The sequence below is a fragment of the Lynx rufus genome, unplaced genomic scaffold (genome assembly GCF_022079265.1).
Source record: "Lynx rufus isolate CCGP_SWC_20201006 ecotype Redwood Valley unplaced genomic scaffold, mLynRuf1.p SCAF_2, whole genome shotgun sequence".
Lineage (NCBI taxonomy): Eukaryota > Metazoa > Chordata > Mammalia > Carnivora > Felidae > Lynx > Lynx rufus.
This window is the reverse complement of record NW_025814834.1, coordinates 157,939,451-157,963,268: the sequence shown is the minus strand read 5'-3', so window position 1 is coordinate 157,963,268 and position 23,818 is coordinate 157,939,451. Positions and strand designations below refer to the sequence as shown.

The following is a 23,818-nucleotide window of genomic DNA, read 5'->3' as shown; positions in this document are numbered from 1 at the left end:
TGTCTGGAGGAATCTCCAAGTTAATAAATCTCATCACCCATGCACTATGAAACTAATCATAGCAAATGTGCTAGCCACAGGTGCTGGACCATTAGGATTTTCTGAATTACTTTCAACTTGCCAAATGTCAAACAACTGGCATTACTGGACTACAGGATGCCAAGTATTTTATGTTATTAGAAATAAAACTCAAAAACTGCACTGCAGAGATGGGAAATCAACAGTAGCAGAAATGTCACATGAAGGTAGAGCCAGCTAGTTATAGGCTTATATATTTAAAGTCACATGTAGTTTAGTATAATATAATAACTAACATTGATTGAGCACTTGGTATATCTCAACCACTGCACTAATAAAACAAGCACATTACAAGCATTATCTCATACATTATTTCCAAGATATGTATTTTCTCATCCCTATTTTACAGGTTATGAACTGAGGTACACAAAAGTTAAGTCACACAGCTAGTAAATAGCGGAGCTCAGATCCCAACCAGTTTGTTTGACATGAACATTTATTTGCTTTTAACAATGCTGCATTACCCTTAAATTACATGAACTAGGATCTGGAAGGATGTAATGATATGTTTTGTTTTATATTGATAATTTAATCATCTCAGGGGATTAAGGTAAATGCATGAACTCATTGCTGTTCAATATTTATAGCACATAACTGATACAAAATAAGGCTCTTGAAATTCTAAACGGAACCATCCAGAGACCTTAGCAAACTTTCAAATTGAAGAATAGCACTAAGGCATATAATTTCTCCTTTAAATGTAGTAAAGTATAACTAAAAATTTTAAGTGCCCACTTAAATGCAAAAATCAGAGAACAGAACTTCAAAGAGGTACAGAGGCTAACATTCTACACAGTCTCCAATCAATTCCCCAAAGCCGCTAACTCTTTTCTACAGAAAGGTGCTGGGATTACATCCTGCTGCTGGCCCTTCCCTCACCTTTACAGCCACCAAGCCTGACATTTTCAAATCTCTCAACTGTCTGCTCCGGCAGCCTATACTTAAGTCTTCACTGCTTCATCTGTGCTTCCAAACGTTCCCCAATATTAACCACTCTTCCTATAATGGGGGGAGGGGGCAAGCAGCAGAGATGCCTCACCCACTTCTTTCCCCTTTCCTGTTAGATTTAAAGTTGGTCTTGCATAGGCAAGTTTTTCATCTTTCTTCCAGTTTTCCACTGCTCAACTTCCCACTAACTAGTTTACTGACTTACTCAAGCACACTAGCCTCAAGGCTTAGAATTCAAATGTGTACATTATATTACCCAAATTACAAGGTATTGTGTCTCTTGACCAATTATGGATGGCTCACAGAAATAGCCAATATAATGGTGCATTAATGAATGCCACTGATCAAGCATAAACTATTTTTGTCAAAATACATAGGATAAAAAATTTTAAATCTTGATATACCACATATAGCCCATCATAATGGGAATCAATCAGTATGTGCAATCTTTCACATATTCTCATGTTTAACAGAAAAATTACTGTTGTTATTTTTCCAGTAATATCTGTACTGATTTAGTCAGATCTCCCCAACTCAACCATTTTACAAGCATCTTGGAATCTTGCTTAGCATTAGTAGATTTTAGCAGTCTATATGTAAAATGTTTAGAATGCTATAAGCAGTCTCCTAGTACTTGACCACAATGCCAGAATTGCATATTTTGACTGAAAAATACATGCAAACATCTGCAATATGCCCTCTCTGGTACACTTCTATTCTCAAATGACAAGAAAATCAAAAGGTCCTCTTAATTTGGGGCATTAAACAAAAGAGTTTGGATATTATTTTCATCAAGAGGACTTGGATGGAGGCGCCTGGGTGGTTCAGTCGGCTAAGCATCCCACTTCGGCTCAGGTCATGATCTCACAGTTCGTGAGTTCAAGCCCTGCGTGGGTCTCTGTCTGTGCTACATACAGCTCAGAGACTGCTTCAGATTCTGTCTCTCCCTCTCTCTCTGCTCCTCCCCTGCTCTCGCTCCTTCTCAAAAATAAAACATTAAAAATTTTTTTAAAAAAAGAGGGCTTGGATGGATATGCTTCTTCTGAGGTATCGATTTTATAAATAATAAAAAAAAATCTATTTGGCAAAGGATAAACTATAGACACCAAACACTGGTGAAGAGTTTTCTACTACCACTTCTGCTCTTCAATTTGATCATAAGAATCAACTAGGACAAAAATTAAAAAAAGAAAAATTTTAAGTTGAGACTATCACAGATAAAAAGAGCAACTGGAAGATAATAAATCTCAATCAAATGTAAGTTCACAATTTGGGTTTTTTAAAGCAATAAAATGGTGTTCATTGTCATGAATTTGATTTAACCATTCCGTATTACGTGGTACAAGCACCTACTATATTTTAGCCAAATTACCAAATTTAGATTCATATTTATTTTTTTAAATTTTTTTTTTTAACGTTTTATTTATTTTTGAGACAGAGAGAGACAGAGCATGAACGGGGGAGGAGCAGAGAGACAGGGAGACACAGAATCGGAAGCAGGCTCCAGGCTCTGAGCCATCAGCCCAGAGCCCGACGCGGGGCTCGAACTCACGGACCGCGCGAGATCGTGACCTGAGCTGAAGTCGGCCGCTTAACCGACTGAGCCACCCAGGCGCCCCTAGATTCATATTTAATAAGATTCTAGAAAAATAAGATTGGAAGTTACAGAAAAATGGAAACAGGGTAAAATGACAGAATGAAACACTGTACTTCATTTCTTGAGAGTAAAAGAGAAAACTGAGTTTCTGAATTTAAATCAAATTCTGAAGATACATATTAAACAATATGATAGAACTTCCAAAAACAAATGTGAACACAGAATCTTAGCAGACAAGCAAGTTAAAAATAAAAGTGTAAGGTAGAATTCTGAGTAAGGAACTTTTAAAATTTCTTCCAGTTCTAACACAGAAGTGATGATTACTAGTATGTAAAATGTAGCCACAATATACCAGAGGAAATGAGGTAGAGTGTGGCAACTGTATTTGTTGCATTTACCTTGTGACAGGCACCGGGCTTCAGTCCTTTCAGATGCCTCATTCTCACTAAATCACAATACTGTGAAGACTAGTATTGTCTGCATTCTAAAGATAAGGAAATTCAGTGAGGCCAAAACACTTCCCAAAGCTACATGGCTGGTAAGTACAGGAGCTGAGATTTTACTTCAAAGTCCACACATTTTCCATCTATTACTACATTCTTTGGCACAATGGAATACACTGGCTTTTACTCATTCACAAGGAATGAGCAGAGCCAAACAACAATAACAACAACAACAAGGAGGACGAGGACAAACCTTTAGTAATTTCTATACTCGCATCAACAAAGATTAAAGGGATACCACTTTTCCTCATAAGAACTGAATCTTAGCATTTCCATTTGCTGTGGTTCAATGAAATGTATGCTTTTAAACTTCATTACAAACATTCTAAAATTTTATATAAACAAATCATTTAATTACAGAGCTATAGGTTTTGTCTGTTTACATCTTTAACAAAACTGGAAAATCTTTTTTTTTTTAAATCTCAAATCATTTTTTTTTTAATTACAATAAAAATCTGACTAAAAACACCTGGGGAATGGAATGTTCTCATTTCAACTCTTTTCAAAACTCAATACCAGTCTAGTGCCCTTATCTGCACTTGCCCTGCTCTACCCTGCAAATGAGCACCACAGACCCCCTGCCCTGAGGCTACAGTCATTGCCACTTTGGTACCCACTGTATGATTAAGCCACAATCTTCAATCAGTAAGCATATTCTTTTCCATCATCACACATTTATGATGTTTCTTCCAAGCACGGCATGACTTTTATGAGGGCAAGAGAATTGTAGAAATTCATTAGTAGTCCAAGAAGCCACATAAGAGCAGTTACTCTGGCCACAGAAGTATTGAATTGGGATCCACAAAGCATCTTCCAGTTCTGACTTAGATGGGGTAAGCCTCGGTGCACTTCCTTTCCTTTGCTCAATATGACTAGACTGAAGATTTCCTGCTTCTTGTTAGGAGGTTCATTTCATTTTCCATTACTCCCAACTTTATACTTATAGCACTGAGAATTTCAAGTGGAGGATGTTGAAGTTTCTGTACATCACTTCTGTATTCAATTTTTAAAATTAGCTCATAACTCTAATGAATATTTTTAAACTAAGTTAACATGGCTCAAATGAACGGCTCAACTCTCATGGAGGTCACACATACAAGAACATGATATTTCTTATTATACATAATGCAACCAATAAGACCTTAAACGAAGTTTTTTGAGAAACTTAAGAAGTATGGCATTACTACAATAGTAAGAGTATGTGAAGCAATGTATGACACTGCTCTTATGGAAAAGGAAGGCATCCATGTTCTTGAGTGACCTTTTGATGAAGGGTGCCATCCAACCACATTAATGATAACTGGTTAAGTCTTACAAAACACAAGTTTTGTGAAGAACCTGGTTGTTGTACTCCTATTCACTGTGTTGCAGGCTATGGAAGAGCTCAAATGCTTGTGTGCTTGGAGATAAAGATGTAGTACAGATCATAAGATAAAAGCAGTACGGAGCTTTTAACATCAAGCAACTTTTGTATTTAGAGAAGTATCACTATAAAATGTGTCTGTGCTGCAAAGACATCAGTAGCCAATAAAACTGGAGTGCCTGATGCTACTGTCTTGGAAGTGGAACTTCAGACAGGACCTAATTTGTTGTGCATATCACCCAAGAAGTTGGCGCGGTGAATAAGTCTAATGAAGCTTTTATAGGAATACTGAAAAGTAGTTTTACCAGGTTACATGCTTCATAGAACCTCTATGTTTGGATTACAACCAACCTATCTAGATACTCAGGAAAAGATCCTTGCTGTTCAACAGTTAAAATGTGCTTATCATTTGTACCAGCTGACCTTTTCTAAAATCATGCAATACTCAGTTGTAAGTCTCCTTTAAACCTACTCCCATGCTAGAATCTTATCAATACATAAGAAATATAGACAGATTAGGGACCAAAATATCCAATATAACACTTGTATATTTTTAGTATCATATAGCACTAAAATCTAGGAACTCTGAACATGCTAAATTTTATGTGATTCATTCCTTCAGTCATTTCAAACATTGGAATCAAAGGTGACATGGTTATTTGTTTTCTCACTTTGTTTACATCGTACACATTCAGATGAGTATATACCAGTTTTGTGAAACCATTAATTTTTGTTATTTTACCAAGTTGTACAGTGATTATTTAATGTCTGTTTATAGATCTCATTTTGTTCTGTTATGGAAAACCTCTATCTTGAAAATCTACATTGCACAGAAGCATATCTTTAATGTCTCCAGGCAAAAAAAGTTTTACAGTTAATTTAATGTTTACACTTTTGGGTGCAACTTTATGGGAAAACCTAAAAAAGATACAGGAAAAGGCTATTCAATATTTCTAGTATAATACTGTCCTTGTCTTATACAGAATATGCAGAATATGTTCTTTAATTTAGTAAATACTTTTTTTTTAACGTTTTTATTTATTTTTGAGACAGAGAGAGACAGAGCATGAAGGGGGGAGGGGCAGAGAGAGAAGGAGACACAGAATCGGAAGCAGGCTCCAGGCTCCGAGCCATCAGCCCAGAGCCCGATGCCGGGCTCGAACTCACGGACCGTGAGATCGTGACCTGAGCTGAAGTCGGACGCTTAACCAACTGCGCCACCCAGGCGCCCCAGTAAATACTTTTTAAAGGCCGAGATGTTTTATTATTGTAGCTACAATTCTTAATCATAAAATTATCATTATTTTTCCATATCTACTGAATGCTGTTTACCAGTTATATTTTTGTTTGAAGTATGCCTTTTTCCCTTCTTTTCCCAACCTCCCTTGCAAAAAAAAAAAAAAAGTGGGTTTCTGCCAGTGAACTGAGCAAACATTTGATTTTTATATGCCTTTAGAGCTGTGTAACTCTGTATTTAGATGCTTGATAATTTATCACATATTGATCAAACAGCTATGTGTATTAATGTCAGTTCAACCATATATTTATACTGTCTTGTAATGTGTAGTTATAGTTCCATGGGAGAAATAATTTGCCAGTGTTCACCAGCTTGTTAAAACCTAGTGTGAGAGCTAAACATCTAAATAAATAATGAAATGAAAAAAAAAAAGACATTTAAACTACTTTTCTGAATAAGAACAATCTACTAAACAAAAATCTTTATTTGCATATGAAGGCTAACATTTGAATATCTATTTTATTAAATACAGCAACATAAACAGAATTCAATAAAATGCAGGAAATTAAGTTAGATTTTATTTGCCCAGAATAAAATCTAAAATATATTTGTTAGAACAAACTCCCCAATAAGGTCTTATTTGATTGTCCTTTGCTTGTTGTGTGGTGGAGAAAAACTGACATTTCAGGTGAATTAAGTTCTGATTAATATGGGTTTTACTTTCTGAAATAACACATCTGAATTTCAAGATTGGAAGCCTTGAGCATGGATATCATGCTAAATAAAAGTTAATGGGTGGGTATAAGGATTTAATGTCAGGATACCTTTTGCTGAATTGAGTAACCTCCCACTTAGGCTCAGATCAAATTCTTGGAAACCATTAACATAAAACTCTGTGAAATATATCTTTTCTCCAAAGAAATCCAATTATGCTCACAAATGTTAGTTACACTTAGCCTTTTAGCTACCCTGAAAGAGTCAGATATGACATGACAGAGAATTACATTGTTTTTTATCAATTCTCCAATCCTCAGAACTGTCTTAGAAATACTATTACCATCACTTTCCATGGTGACATGTCAAGTGTTGCCTTATTTTGAGGTCACTCCCACTGCCACCACCCAAACACTTATGTTTTATCTTAGAGACTATAGTTTACTCTGCTGCCCTTTACTCTTCCCTGTATCCCCACTTCAGTTTAAATTATACAAATTGGCAAGTGTATTCTAACCACCATAGGCTCTCAACACATACTTACTGGTTGGAAAAGGAAAGAGGGAAGAAGGAGAAAAGAAGGGAAGAAGTCAATAAAATTAGTGTGTATTCTGCCCCACCCCTCACCAGTTGTCTTCCTTCTTATTTCTCAGACCAGCCTAGCACCCATCTAAGTCACATGACCTCAAATGCATCAGGCTTTTTATTGGTTCCCCCCAATTTTTCAACCTACCTTAGAAAGAATCAGTGTAATAAATGGAAGAGTCAATGCAGATACCTAAGAACCCCCAAATTAATTTTATTCCCTCTCTTCCCATTTTTACTTTTCCTTTCTTTGGGCATCTTCCCCTGACCTACATAAATTCTGTTGGTCTCAAAATCAAAACTCTGTCTCAGTTCTAGATCCCCTCAGTCTATGCTTTCTATTTCATTCTCAATCAACATCCTCCAGCCACTTTTTCTACTTCTTTGCTTCCCATTACTTCTTCAAACTATTATAATCATAATTCAACTCATCTGATTTCTAAGAAATTGAGTGTACCTCTTATATGACATTTCTATATTTAACACTGTGGGCTATTCCCTTGTCAAACTCGTCTTGGGTTGCATGATTCCTCATCTTGGAATACTGATTCCAAACACTCCTGTCTGTCACACCCACTAGGTATCTTCTTGATAGGATCCATTAGACATTTAAACTCACAAGATGACCCCATTTGGCATCAAATTCAGTTAGAAGGACACAAAACAGGAAACCTTGTTTGTCAGTAAAATAGTAGGCTTAAATGACAGCTCCAAAAGATATCCATGTCCTAATCCCCAGAACATGTGGTGTGAATATGTTACCTTTAAAGACAAAAGGGACTTTGTAGATTTGATTAAATTAAGGATTTTGAGATGGGGAGAGTATTCTGAATTTATCTGTAATCACTAGGGTCCTTATAAGAGAGAGAGGCAAGAGCATCAGAGTCAGAGAAGGTAAGGTGACAGCAGAAAAAAGGAGGAAGAAGGAAATATGACAACAGGAGAGGAGTCACTGAAGATGTTATGCTGATGACTTTCAAAATAGAGGATAGAGCCATGAGCCAAGGAAAACAAGGAGTCTCTACAAGTTGGAAAAAAAACAAGGAAACAGATTTTCCCCTAGAGCTTTGAGAGGGAATACAGATCTGATGATGCATTTTGGACTTCTGATATCTAGAACCAGTATGTATTATTTTAAGCTATTAAATTGGTGGCAATTTGTTATAGCAACAAGACATAAAAAGTATTAGACACTCCTCTTTCACAGAGGTACCCTCACAATCTACACACCAATATATGCAACTGATGAGGACTTTCTATTTCAAGTCTAAGACGCTGTAGCTGACAGCATGGCATATAAATATATATATGATCCTCCCAAGCTATTCTTTTTGGTGCTTCAGATGACAACTCAAGGATAAAAGAATGAGACTTGGGGCGCCTGGGTGGCGCAGTCGGTTAAGCGTCCGACTTCAGCCAGGTCACGATCTCGCGGTCCGGGAGTTCGAGCCCCGCGTCAGGCTCTGGGCGGATGGCTCGGAGCCTGGAGCCTGTTTCCGATTCTGTGTCTCCCTGTCTCTCTGCCCCGCCCCCGTTCATGCTCTGTCTCTCTCTGTCCCAAAAATAAATAAAAATGTTGAAAAAAAATTAAAAAAAAAAAAAAAGAATGAGACTTATATGGGTGGGCAGAATATCCACTTTGGCTTAGAAGCCTCATGCCCAACTAAAATCAACATCTTATGCAAGAACTCCATAAACATAGTTTTCAGGATCCCTCCAAGGAACAAACACAATTACAGGAATCTTCACACTCAGGGAAGCCCAAAGGTATGGCTTTTCCTCAAGTACTTATGATTTATTTATACTGGTCTATTTGTGGTTTTCTAATTAGTAAGGGAACAATTTTACCACAAGCAATGCTGTCTACCTTTATGAGATATCTAAAAGTACAGTGTTACAAAGTGAACAGTCATTTTTTTTAATAGTAGAAAATGGCTTTGTTAATCCTTTATCCATCCCCTAATATGTACTCTAGTTAGGCTCCCTTAATTGTAAGGAATCACTAAAGCTAGTTCAAAGAGGAAAGATGAATATTAGCATGGCACACAATTTGATGACAATTCAAGAATAAAGCCTTACAGAAAGAGACCAGAACTTGAAAGCAGTTCGATATATCAACAATAAAAATTTGTGAAACTTTATGAAAGCCAGTGTTTTGTCAGCTCTTCTACAACCATCTGCTTTTCTCCTTTTCCTACTAATAAGCATATTATTCCTGTCTGGTCTGTACAGGCAGCTCATGACTCAAAATGGCCCCACTTACAAACTTACACCTTTTATGACCTTTCTTATGGTAATTAAGAGTGTCACAGTAAAACTAGTATTTAGGATCATTAAATTAATTCCAAGTCAGCTGATGCTAAGCCAATTCAATAATCAGAAAATATGAGAGGCTGATTCATAAATGATGCAAGGGAAAAGGGAACTGGGAATTACTCCTAACCAGATTGATGAACCAACAAAAGTCACCCCATGTACATATTCTTTCCCCATCTTACAGACAAGGGCACTAAGGCTGAGAGAGATTAAATAGTTCATCCAAAATCAAAAAACTAGCAGTGACTTTTTCAGGCCCCTTCCAAGTTTACTGAAGGCTTGATGATACAGTAGGAAATAAAACATGTAAATACAAATCTCAGGCACAGCAAGAAATTGCCTGATGTGACAGTAGGTAGAACTTTTGAATGACAACATGGCCCTTCCACTAGTAACTGTTCTGGATTCCTCTGACCTGGCTAGTTTCTCACTCATTGCAGGCTGCACCAGTTGGTGCCAAATTCAGGATCACCATGGTAACAAATAAGTAGAGGAGAGCTGTAGCCACTTACAGCTTACTCATATCCTTATTTCATATATACTTTGCATTGCTTCTTTGTTGGTTTGGTAGCAATCTGAAGCAAAAGCAATATAAGTCATCAATTCTTGCCCACTTCTTAAGTTAGATTAGACTTTGTGGTCTGGTCTGACTCTACAGCTTGCACTTTTTCCCTTTTTTCTCACCATGCTAGGCATTACACCTCCAGGACTACTCGTTTTATAACTAGAAGTCTTTACCTTTTGACCACTTTTATCCATTTTGCCCACCCACTCCCCCTTGCCTCTGACAACCACCAGTCTGATCCTTGTGTATGTGAGTTCAACTTTTTTTAGATTCCACATATAAGTGAGATCATACATTGTTTTCCTCTGACTTATTTTACTTAGCATAATACCCTCAAAGGTCCATCCAGGTTGTCAAAAATGGCAGTATTTCCTTCTTTTTTTTAATATTTCATTGTGTATTATACCACATCTTATTTATCCAACCATCCATCCATCCATCCATCCATCCATCCATTCCTCCATTCCTCCATTGACACTTAGTTGTTTCCACATCTCAGTAGTGTAAATAATAGTGTAATGAACATGGGGGTGCAGATATCTTTTCAAGTTAGTGTTTTCATTTCCTTTGGATAAGTACCAAGAAATGTAATTGCTGGATCCTATGTTAGTTCTACTTTTAACTTTTTGAGAAAGCTACTTATTGTTTTCCATAGTGGGTGTACCAATTTACATTCCTACCAACAGTGCATAAGAGTTCTCTTTTCTCCATATCCTCACTACCACTTGCTATTTCTTGTCTTTTTGATAATAGTCATTCTAACAGGTGGGAGGTGATATTGTGGTTTTGATTTGCACTTCTCTGATGATTAGTAATACTGAGACCTTTTCATATACCTATTTCCCATCAGTATGTTTTCTTTGGAAAATATCTATTCAGATCCTCTTCCCATTTTTTAATTGGATTTTTTTTTTGTTATTGAGTTACATGGATTCTTTATATATTTTGGATATTAACACCTTATCAGATATATGACTTGCAGATATCTTCTCCCATTTGGTAGGTTGTGTTTTCATGTTGCTGATGGTTTCCTTTGATGAAGAGTAGTTTTTAGTTTGATATAGTCCTACTTGCTGATTTTTGCTTCTGTTGCCTTTGCTTTTGGTATCAAATTTAAAAAATCATCAGCAAGACTGATGCCAAAGAGTTTACTGCACACATTTTCTTCTAAAAGTTTTATGGTTTCAGGTCTTACATTCAAGTCTTTAATTCATTTTGAGTTGATGATTGTGAATAATGTAAGTTAGTGGATCCAGTTTCATTCTTTTGCATATGGCTGCTCAGTGTTCCTAACATAATGTATTGAAGAGAATGTCCTTTCACTAATGAAGTGAAGTATGTTCTTCACTTCTTTGTTGTAAATTAATTGACCACATATGTATAGATTTCTTTCTGGGCTATTTTGTTCCACTGGATTGTGTTTATTCTCATACCAATACCACAATGTTTCTGAGTACTATAGCTTTGCACTATACTTTAAATCGGGAAGTATGATGCCTCTACCTTTTTCTTCTTTTTCGAAATTGCTTTGTCTACTTGAAAATTTTAGGATTGTTTTTTCTCATGTGAAAAATGTCATTGGAATTTTGATAGGGATTGCACTGAATCTGTAGATTGCTTTGGGTAGTGTGGTCATTTTAACAATATTAATTCTTCCAATCCATGAGCACAGAATATCTTGCCATTTATTTGTGTTTTTCAATTTCTTTCAATAATGTCTTATAGTTTTCAATGTACAGGTCTTTTACCTCTGTGACTAAATTAATCCCTAGGTACTTTACTATTTTTTAATGCAATTATAAATGGGATTTTCTTAATTTCTCTGACAGTTACTAGCGTGCAGAAATGCAGCAGATTTTTGTACACTGATTTTATATCCTGTACCTTTACTGAATTTGTTTATTAACTCTAACAGTGTTTTGGTAGAGTCTTTAGGATTTTCTATATATAATGTTATGTCATCTGCAAATAGAGACAGTTCTACTAACAGCTTGTACTCTTAAATACTGTGCTAATTGTCTTCCATTTAAGAGTGATTTCCTTATATTTACACAATCTTTGGAAGCACCCGAATTTTAAATTGGTTTATAACTGATTTTAAAACAAGTATTCAACAAGACTATTTAACAAGGCCATCACAAATACCCAGGAAATCAAGTTATTGCACATTCTGACATAATTACTACATATTAAACACCAATAGGTTCACCTGATTGGAGGTACAAAAATGAAAATAATTTTTTTTAAGTTTTATTTATTTTGGGGGGGAGGAAGAGAGGGAGAGAGAGGAAGAGAGAGAGAGAATACCAAGCAGGCTCTGTGCTGTCAGTGCAGAGCCCAATGCGGGCTCGATCCCACAAACTGTGAAATCATAACCTGAGCCGAAATCAAGAGTCGGATGTTTAACTGACTGAGCCACCCAGGTACCCCTAAAAATAATTTTGTGTTATCTTCAAATTGAAATAGATAAACAGCTCTAGAGAAACCGTATTACAGGAAAAAGCTCTGAAGATCAGTTACTGTAATTTTGTTAAGGTTATTATTGTTTACAATAATAAATTAAGTACATTATCATGTAAAATTCAGCTTCATAGGTCATATCAACATTTATCTTTATTTTTAATTAATTGCTTTCACTTATCCTTTTTCTTTAATATTTCACTTATTTATATTGATGAATTTGACAACATAGTATAATATAATCACTATACTAGAATTCAAGCATTATGTCTGCTACTACACAGCTGTTGACCTTAAACATCACATTACCTCTCAAGAACACATTTTTTTCATGGACAAAATAAAGGATTTCTCCAGACTATTAATTATTTTGGTCTTTGAAGACAATTTTTATCCCCAAAATTTCAAATATGAAAGATCTTGAAGATGTAAAAAAAGTTTTATGGTAAAAAGATTTGAAAGAAAGAAAACTGTCACTGTTCATAGATTCATGGGTACTAAAAAAAGAACATTTATAGTCAAATTATTAAAATTAATACAGTTCAACAAGTTGCTGGAACAATATACTAAAGCCAACTGCATGTGCAACAGAAAAAAAATGTATTTCTTAAATAGTACCATTTACAGTATCAACAACAAAAAAATGAGACAACTAAAAACTAGCAAAAATGTTTATGGAGAAAAATTAAAAATTACAAAACTTAGTTGAAAGCTGTTAAACATATAATTATATGCAAATATACCTTATGCAAAAATTAAGATTTAATGCTATAAAGAAGCCCATTCTAAATTAATCTAAAATTCACTGCAATGCAAATCAAAATCCCAACAGAGTTTTAAGAACTTGGCAAGCTGATTCTAAACTTAATATGGAAGAAACAAGACCCAAGAATAGCCAAGATGATTCTAAAAAAGAACAAAGTCAAGGAAATCAAGTTACCAGATAAGAAGTTAGTGTCTGTAACAAAAACATTGTGGTATTGATTTAGGAATAAACATCTCTTGCTTCTTTGACATCCCAAACCTTCCTATCTATTTACATATCGATAAAGAAATATCCCCTTTGTTCTATAAAATCCTTGGCAGTCTTCTTAGTCTTTCAAATGGTTTCTGATTATTATTTAAACATTAAGAGCATGATAGCAGGAGCCAAAATGCCCTTTTACCCTTGTCACTATTCTCCTTAGGGCACATTTCAACTTCTTAACTATTCTAAATGTTTCCCTATTCAAGATATTATACACTTTACCAGGAACATCATGTGGAGTGGCAGACAGATCAGCTGCCAACATGAGAATAAAATGACAGGTTGTTAAGAATATTTAAGTATCTACAGTCAAACACTATTATTTATATTTTTACAGAGTATACAAGAAAAAACTGTTGGGAAGTGACAGGAGACAAGAAGCAGAACAATCAAAGGCATGAGTTAATATTACTTTGACAAAAATTACGATAAAATACTGCAAATTATTTACAAAGCACATTTACTATAGTTCCAGTCCTTTTGTTCATAAAAAATTAGGCAAAATCATAAAATAAAAATAGTAACAGAATAAAATTTTAAATATATATTTAGAAAATTGTACACATTAATTGTAAATTTTTTTTTAAAGCATTCAAGTGACTTCCCTATATAGAGTACTCTACAACGTTCTACACAATGACACAAAGGAAAGAAAGATATATGGGTAGGAAAAAAGGGTACAGAGGACATTAAAGTGTTTTAGGTGGGATTAAAACAAATAGAGAAATGAGAGTGATTGAATATTATGTAGTAGATGTTGTAATGAATCTACAAATGAACACAGTAAATTGGAATTAACAAAGCAGTAAAGACTGAAGGCTGGTTAAAAATTTTGGATTTTTCAGAAAGGCAACAGAGAGTCACTGCAGGTTTTTGATCGTGGGAGTGAAAACATGAAAGCAGTGTCTGAGAAAGAATCCTAACAGCTGTGTGTAGGATGATTTGGAGGAAGAAAGAGACTAGAGACAGGGAATAAACAGCTACAAAGCTGTTGAAGTACAGAAACATGTATTATAACTACAAAGCATGATGATGTACAGAAGCATGAAGTACGTGATGCATCAAATAATGAAGATGAAGACAACATAAAAACTATGGAAAAATATGTAAATGAGGAAATAGGAGAGGCATTCCTTACATTTAATAAATTAACTATTTTCAGAATACCTCAGTACTACATTCAACATGTAGATATAGATTTTTTAATTTAATAAGGTATTAAATGATCAGTGTGCATAATAATACCAACCTCTATTGGATTGGCATAAGAATAAAATTAGATGTTATCAAAAGAATTCCTTAACTGTAAACGTCATATAAATACTAACTGCTGCAATTTTTTAGGGAGGTGACAGTTGTAATATAATGGAAATGATCCAACCATGAAGTCAAAAGATCTGAATTCAAATTCTTGTTCTATTATTTAATGCTAACTTTAGTGGACCCTAATCAAGTCATTTAACCATTCTGAGTAACTATTTTTATTTTTTTCTCTTCTTTTTTATTCAAGTATAATTAACATACAGTGTCATATTAGTTTCAGTTATACAATATGGTGATTCAACAATTCTATACATTACTCAATGCTCATCATGATTAAGTGTGCTCTTGAATCTCCTTCACCTATTTCACCCATCACCTCACCCACCTCCCTCTCGCAAACCACCAGTTTGCTCTCTGGTTTTTTGTTGGTCTCTTTTTTTCTTTGTTCATTTATTTGTGTCTTAAATTCCACATATGAGTGAAATCATACGGCATTTGGCTTTCTCTGGCTTATTTCACTTAGCATTATACACTTGAAATACTTCCATGTTCCTGCAAACAGCAAGATTTCATTCTTTTTGATGGCTGAGTAATAGCTCTGTGTGTATGTGCGTGTGCATGTTCATGTGTGTATATACACCACTTTATCCATTCATCTATGGATGGACACATGGGCTGCTGTTATATCTTGACTACTGTAAACAATGCTGCAATAAACATAAGAGTGCAGATATCTTTTCAAATTAGTATTTTTGTTTTCTTTGGGTAAAAACCCAGTAGTGCAATTACTAGATCATTTGGCAACTCTATTTTTAATTTTTCAAGGAACTTCCATACTGTGTTCCACAGTGACACCAGCTCCCATTCCCACCAACAATGCATAAAGCTTTTCACCACATCCTTCCCAACACTTGTTACTTCTCGTGTTTTTGATTTTAGCCACGCTTACAGCTGTGAAGTGATAGCTCATTGTTTTGATTTGCATTTCCTTGATGATTAGAGAAGTTGAGTGTCTTTTCATGTGTCTGTTGGCCTTCTGTATGTCTTTTTGGAAAAACGTCTGTTCATGTCGTCTGCCCATTTTTACATTGGATTATTTGTGATTTGGGGTTTTTTTGATGTTGAGTTATATGTTTTTTATATATTTTGGATATTAACTCCTTATCAGCTACATCATTTACAAATATCTTCTCCAGTTAATAGGTTGCCTTTTGTTTTGTTGATGGTTTCCATCACTGTGCAAAAGCTTTTTATTTTGGTGTAGTCCCAACAGTTTAATTTCACTTTTGTTTCCCTTGCCAAAGGAAGCATAAACTAGAAAAATGTCCCTATATTTGATGTCAAAGAGATTACTGCCTATGTTTTCTTCCAGGAATTTTATGGTTTCAGGTCTCACATCTAGATCTCTAACTGATTTTGAGTTTACTTTTGTGAATGGTGTAAGAAAGTAGTCAATTTTACTCTTTTGCATAGAGCTGTCCAGTCTTCCCAGCACCATTTGTTGAAGAGATAGTCTTTTTCCCATTGCATATTCTTGCCTCTTTTGTTGTAAATTAATTGACCACATAACTGTGGGTTTATTTCTAAGATTTCTATTCTGTTCCATTGATCTGTGTCTATTTTTGTGTCAGTACCATACTGTTTTGATTACTACAGCTGTGTAGTATATCTCAAAACCGGGAATTGTAGTATTTTTGGTTTTGTTCTTTTTCAAGATTGCTTTTGCTAATAGGAATCTTTTGTTGTTCCACATAAATTTTAGGATTATTTTATTATTTCTTTGAAAAATGTTGTTGGCATTTTGATAGAGACTGCATTATCTGTGGATTGCTTTGGACATTTTAACAATATTGGTTCTCCCAATCCATGAGCATGGCATATCTTCTCATTTGTTTGTATCACCTTCAATTTCTTTCATGAACATTTTATAATTTTCAGAGTACAAGTCTTTCACATCCTTGGTTAAGTTTATTCCTAGGTATTTTGTTCTTTTTGTTTGATGCAATTATAAATGCAATTATTTTCTTAATTTCTCTTTCTGCTACTTCCTTATTAGTGTATAGAACTACACGATTTCTGTATATTGATATTGTATCCTGAAATTTTATTACATTCATTTATCAGTGCCAATTTTGTATATCGTATCATATCATCTGCAAATAGTGAAAGTTTTAATTCTTCTTACCAACTTGGATGCCTTTTATTTCTTTTTCTTGTCTGACTACTGTGGCTAGGTTTTCCAGTACTATATTTAATAAAAGTGGTGAGGGTGGACATTCTTGTCATGTCCCTAATCTTAGAGGAGAAGCTCTGTTTTTCACCACTGAGTACAATGTTAGCCATTGGTTTTCCATACATGGTCTTCATTATGTCCAAGCATGTTCCATCTAAACCTACTCTGTTGAGGATTTTTATCATGAATGGATGTTGTACTTTGTCAAATGCTTTTTCTGCATCTACTGAGATCATATGGTTTTTATCCTTTTTCTTGTTAATGTGATATATCACGTTGATTTGCAAATACTGAACTAGCCTTGCATTCTTGGAATAAATCCCATCTGATTATGGTGAATCATTTTTTTATGCATTTTTGGATTCAACTGGCTAATATTTTGTTGAGGATTTCTACATCTATGTTTATCGTAGATAGTGGACTATAGTGTTCTTTTGTTGTAGTGTCTTTATCGGGTTTTGGTATCAAGGTAATGGTGGCCTCACAGATTGAACTTGGAAGCTTTCCTTTCTCTTCTAATTTTTGGAATAATTTGAAAAGAATAGGTATTAACTTTTCTACATATTTTTTAAGGATTTTATTTTTAAGTAATCTCTACAACCAACATGGAGCTTGAACCCACAACCTTGAGATCAAGAGTTGCACACTGCACCTGAGCCAGCCAGATACCCCTTACCTCTTCTTTAAACATTTGATAGAATTCACTGGTGAAGCCATCTGGTCTTGGACTTTTGTTGTTGAGAAATTTTTAATTACTGATTTGATTTTGATGTCCATTTATCCAGGTTGTCCAATTTGTTAGCATATAATTTTTCATAATATTCTTATAATACTTTGCATTTCTGTGGTGTTGGTTGATTTTGTGTGTGTGTGTGTGTGTGTGTGTGTGTGTGTGTGTGTGTGTGTGTGTTAAGTAATCTTTACACCCAACACAGGGCTTGAACTCACAATCCTCAGGTCAAGAGTCACATTCTCTACCAACTGAGCCGGCCAGGCACCCCTGTGGTGTTGGTTGTTATTTCCTCTCTCTCATTTCTGATTTTGAGTCTTTTTTTTATTATTATTATGAGTCTGGCTAATCAATTTTGTTGATCTCTTCAGCTCCTGGTTTCATTGATCTGTTCTATTTTGTTTTGTTTTTAGTCTCTGTTTCACTTATTTCTGCTCTCATCTTTATTATTTTCTTCCTTCTACTGGTTCTAGATTCTTTAGGTGCAATGTTAGGTTGTTTGAGATTTTTCTTGCTTGTTGATGTAGGCCTATATTACTATAAACTTCCCTCTTAGAATAGCTTTTGCTGCATCCCAAAGATTTTGGACCACTGTGTTTTCATTTTCATTTGTCTCCATGTATTTTTTTATTTCCTCTTTGATTTCTTGGTTGACCATTTAATCCATAAACATTAAAAGTAATTATTGACATTGCCATTTTGTTACTTGTTTTATGGTTGTTTTTGTACTTCTTCTCTGTTCCTTTCTTTTCTTGCTCTCGTCTCTTGTGGTTTGATGGCTTTCTTTAGTGATATGCTTGAATTCTTTTCTCTTTATTTTTGCATACGTATTATAGGTTTTTGGTTTGTGGTTACCATTGGTTTTTATATAACATTCTATGCAGATAGAGGTCTAAATTAAGTTGACAGTTGCTTAAGTTTGAACGCTTTCTAAAAAGCACTAAATTTTTACTCTCCCTCCCGTCATCATATATATATATGAGGTCATACTTTACATCCTTTTATTTTGTGAATCCCTTGACTGATTTCTATAGCTATAATTGATTTCACTGCTTTTGTGCTTCAACCTCTGTACTTGTTTTATAAGTGATTAATCCACTACTTTTATTATGTTGGAATTTACCCATAATATTTTTCCTTTCCTAATTTTTTTACTGAGTAACTATTTTTAATATGTAATGCGAGCAAAAAACAATCTCTCATAAAGGCCTCAAGGAATAATGAAATAAGTCATTATAAAACCCCCAATGTAGTATCTGAATTATTGTGTACAGTGAATATGTGTTGCAGTGAGTATGGAGGAGGCCAGAAATATGGGTACATTTTGTCTGACCTTACTGGAGAGAAAGCCACAAGGATTTTCAAAGAGCCATAATAACCGTGCCCTTCTCCATATTATGTTAATGAGTAACTGTACAAGAAAATCTCTGAAATAACTTATTAATGATCCATCTTTGAAAATGCCCTCTGATGTACAAGATCTAATCCACAGCAGTTTAAAAAGCAACAGTCAAAAGTCATATAACCAATGACTTTAAAACCCACAATAATAGGCAATTCATGATTTTTTTTCTATCTTAGGTTACAGACACATTACCAAAATTCACATTTCTTTTTTTCAATTTTTTAATGTTTATTTATTTTTGAGAGAGACAGAGTGTGAGCAGGGAGAGGCAGAAAGAGAGGGAGACACAGAATCTGAAGCAGACTCCGGGCTTGAGCTGTCAGCACAGAGCCTGATGTAGGGTTCAAACCCATGAGCTGTGAGATCATGACCTGAGCCGAAGTCAGATGCTTAACCGACTGAGCCACCCCGTCGGCACCCTACCAAAATTTACATTTCTACTTTTACCATTTTTTATTTTAAAAAGGAGTAAAACAGAACAAGGGACCGCCAAAACAGCACATCCCAAGGGAATTTAAATAGTGGTAAGGCAGGCAATAAGTAAAGTTGAAGTTAATTTGTCTGAAGTAAGACCCTTACAGACTTCTATCTGATAGAAAGAAATGAATTTGAAGTTGCCTGGTGAGCTCACCCCACCAATGGATCCCTAAAGTAGGAATTAGGGAATAGTTTATAAAATTGACTACAGAGTACTTTTAGCTCAATGCAGTGTAGGAAACAAGACATAAAGGGAATATGAGGGGCACCTGGCTGGCTTAGTCGGTAGAGCATGCAATTCTTGATCTTGGGGTTGTGAGTTCAAGCCCTAAACTGGGTGTAGAGATTACTTAAAAAAATAAAATTAAAAAATAAAGGGAATATAAATAAGCAGTTTCATACACATTTCCTTTCTAGCCTAGACCAACCAGGTTTCACTTAGCTAGTACTCTTTAGCACACTTTTCATTCATTCATTCATTCATTCAGTTCTGTACAATACACTAAAGAAGGCACTCTGAGGAATACAAACAGTATGAGAAACAGCACTGAAGAAATAAGATCTATACATACAAAAAACTGGCATGACAAAAGTATGAATAAAATATTATTTATGAAAAAAGGACCAAGAAAGTTCTAGGGAGTGTATAAATTGAATTTGGGCATAGGAAAACTAGAAAGAGGAAGAAAAGAACTATAGGTGGAATGACCAGTGTAAGGCAGTGACAGAAGCCAATACAGGAACTTACATGAAGGAAGTGGCTGGAGCATAAGGGATGGAAATTAAATTATGAGAATGTCAGATTTGGAACCAGATTGCAAAAGCCTTAAGTACCAGCATAGGGGACTTGAATTTTATTTTGCATAAACTAAGAGTTTCTGAATAAGGGGAGATGAAGAAAAAGGTTTAAATTAGGAATCTCACATAATGATGAAAATATAGAGTAAAGGGAAAAAATGGAGTCAGAAAAGCTGCTGGATTTATTTATACACATAGTTTATCAGACAGGGACCATTTCAAAAACTCATACCCACTGAATTAGTAGAGCTAAATCATATTTTAAGAAAAATTATTTACACATGTAACTCTATATAAAGTTAATCTTATGCACTCAGCCAAAAAGGGCGGGGGGAGCAGACCTCACCCACCCTAATACTCCATGCATTTAGTCTCCAAAGTAAACATGAGATGGGAGATACGACTCTACATCGTCTCTGTCAGTCTCAATCTCCATATGCCTCTTATAGCATGAGTATCATAATTCTACGATTTTTTTAATGTTTATTTTTGAGAGAGAGAGAAAGACAGAGACAGACAGGGAGACAGAGAGAGACAGAGTGTGAGCAGGGGAGGGGCAGAAAGAGAGGGAGACACAGAATGTGAAGCAAGCTCCAGGCTCTGAGCTGTCAGCAAAGTCAAACACAGGGCTCAAGCTCACGAACTGTGAGATCATAACCTGAACTGAAGTCGGACCCTTAACTGACTGAGCCGCCCTGGCACCCCATAATTCTACTATTAAGGAGATGTATACTTTCACATAACATATCCCCTAATCCTAAGTAAACCATTTTATCAAGTGCTCCACTAAAGAAAAGGAAAACAGTTATCTGCACTAGCACTGGAGGGAAAACTGGCTGTTAGACTTGATGGAATACTATATTGTACTTTATGTGCTATTTCAGAAACTTTCAAGAATAATTTGGCTCAATTTTGTTTCACATGCTGAATTTAGGATCTAACCTCTGCATAATGCCTTTTCCCTCCCTCATCTTAAGCATATTAAGCATACTAGAGGTAGCAAAATAGAGATTTAGTCCGAAACAATTATTTGAGGGCAGAAAATTTCCCGAAAAAGTGAAATGTTTAAGGAAGTTAAAACCAGGCAAATAAAAACAAAATTTCTGAGGGCAGGTAAGGTTACAGAAAGCATGGACAAAGAACAAAACACCTGTCCTCCATGCTATGAACTTCGCTATGAAAATGATAATAACATGTCTTTTTATTTGCCCCCATAACCATTAAAATCCCTTACCCTGCGTCAATACTTTAAAATATTATTATAAAATTCCTACAACCTATTTATTAAAATTTCTTTTGTAACAGACTAATATTTGCTAAAAACTAAACTAACTACAATTTAGGAAACAGAAGTGTTTTTATTTTTGAAGTACAAACTTGTGTGTGCTTTGCCTGACTGATAAAATATTTCCAAGTCACTTATTTACTTATTCAATACCTACTGAGAACCTACTATGTGTCAGACACTGTGCTAGACGCTAGAAGTACAAAATGAAATAAAATATAATCCGTAGTCCTTTCAAGGAGTTATAATCTAATGAGGGAGACATACTATAACTGGTATAATCATGTTAGGATAAAAGTATACACAGGATACCATAGAAGCAAAGAAGGGGGTCAGGAAATGCGTTTTTAAAGAAGTATGAATGTGAATTTGGAAGGTCAGGTATAAATTAAATCTGTGCTTCCTAAACTTGATTGTGCATCTGAACCACATCTAGAGCTGATATCTAGGCCTCACTTAAGACTTAGGGAAGTAGAATCACCAGGGGTGGAGCCAAGAAACCTATATTTTTAACCACAAGAGATTCAGAATCACAGCCAGGTTTTGGTAGTAGTGAGCCAGAAGTACTGACAACCATTCGAGGCACAGAGAATGGCTCAGTATGGCCAGAATGTGTGAAGTACAGACAGAAGATCAGAAAGAAATCAGAACAAGAGTAGTGACATCACTAATGTTGTTTCAAACAGGACCTATGGAATTGATGTGAACTTCCAAAATAAAAGGCAATCACCTGTGTCATGTATTTCAGCAAATGACTTGTGACATGAACTAATTTCTTACTGAAGAACATGGGAAAACTAAATACAAATACCCTGCATTTCAAGACAAAGGTAAAATACTGTTTTGAAAAACAAATGAAAAAAAACAAAAACAAAACAGAGCTCTACTCATAGTATTTATTAAATGTAATGACCACTCATTTTTCTCAGCATGCATACCTGGAAAATGAACAGAAGTCATGATAATATTTTCTTAACTGAAAAATGTTACATACTGTATAAAAATAAATTCAAACTGTAGTTTGAAATTCAAGCTTTAAGTGCTTGCTTCAGCAGCACATAGACTAAAATTGGAATGATACAGAGATTAGCACGGCCCCTGTGCAAGGATGACACACAAATGAAATTCAAGCTTTAAAACTAAAAACTCTTCTTAATGATTTTAAGTTTCTAAACTGTTATAATAATTTGTTACTTTCTAAAGAATTTACTTAGAAATATCTTTTTTTTTAGTCTATTTATTTATTTTGAGAGAGAGAAAGCAGGGGAGGGGTGAAAGAAAGAGAGAGAGACAGACAGACAGACAGACAGACAGACAGACAGAGAATCCCAAGCAGGCTCTGCTGACAGCATGAAGCCCAACATGGGGCTCAATCCCACCACCTGTAAGATCATAACCTGAGCCAAAATCAAGAGTCAGATGCTTAACTGATTGAGACACCCAAGCACCACAGAAATATCTTCATATTTAATCCCAGGTAGGAGTAAAGTAAGATAAGTCATTAATAAGAGTAATATTCTCCATAACTAAGAATACTCACCATAAATAGGCTAAAAGCCAAATTGAATATTGTATATTAATCTGTTTATGAAATAATAAATGGTTTAAATCCTCAATTCATTCCCCCAAAAAGACATCATAAACAGAGGTAGATATGTAATCATGTGAAACAGGAACAAGCTTTTAAATTAAAAAAAATTTTTTAACATTTATTCATTTTGGAGAGACAGAATGCAAGTAGGGGAGGGGCAGAGAGAGAGGGAGGCACAGAAGCAGAAGCAGGCACCAGGCTCTGAGCTGTCAGCAGAGAGCCCAACACAGGGCTCAAACTCACGAACTGCAAGATCATGACCTGAGCTGAAGTCGGAACCTTAACCGACTGAGCCACGCAGGCACCCCGTGACACAGGAACAAGCCTTTAAAGAACATCCTTCAGAAACCCAGGCACAAACCTACCAATTATAGTATATAAAACACATCTTACAGTTATATTCTATTTTTTACAAGTCCTTCTAAATCTTACTTGGACCATTTAAACATATCATAATAACCTAGAGACCAGACAAAGATTCATTTATCAAAGTGGTAACTATTGCCAAACTATGCATAGTAACTCCTGGAGGAGCACACAGGGTATAGAGGCAACAGCAATCAAAGCCAAAGGACTAACCACATAGCCCTATTAGAGGAGAAGCAATTAATAAATTATAATTTGCTAATTACAAGAATAATAT

The 23,818-nt window shown here is 35.2% G+C and overlaps 1 protein-coding gene, 1 non-coding gene and 1 pseudogene across 2 annotated transcripts in view; 2 read left to right on the top strand and 1 right to left on the bottom strand.

Annotated features, from left to right (window-relative positions):
• PIGK (phosphatidylinositol glycan anchor biosynthesis class K) overlaps positions 1-23,818 on the bottom strand; it is a 122,020-nt gene that overhangs the window by 87,283 nt on the left and 10,919 nt on the right. The gene's annotated exons all lie outside the window — the stretch shown is intronic.
• Positions 4,180-4,748, top strand: LOC124515739 (protein tyrosine phosphatase type IVA 1-like; annotated as a pseudogene).
• LOC124516754 (U6 spliceosomal RNA) lies at positions 22,624-22,727 on the top strand. The gene has a single exon (XR_006963158.1). It is a non-coding gene; the product is annotated as a U6 spliceosomal RNA (small nuclear RNA).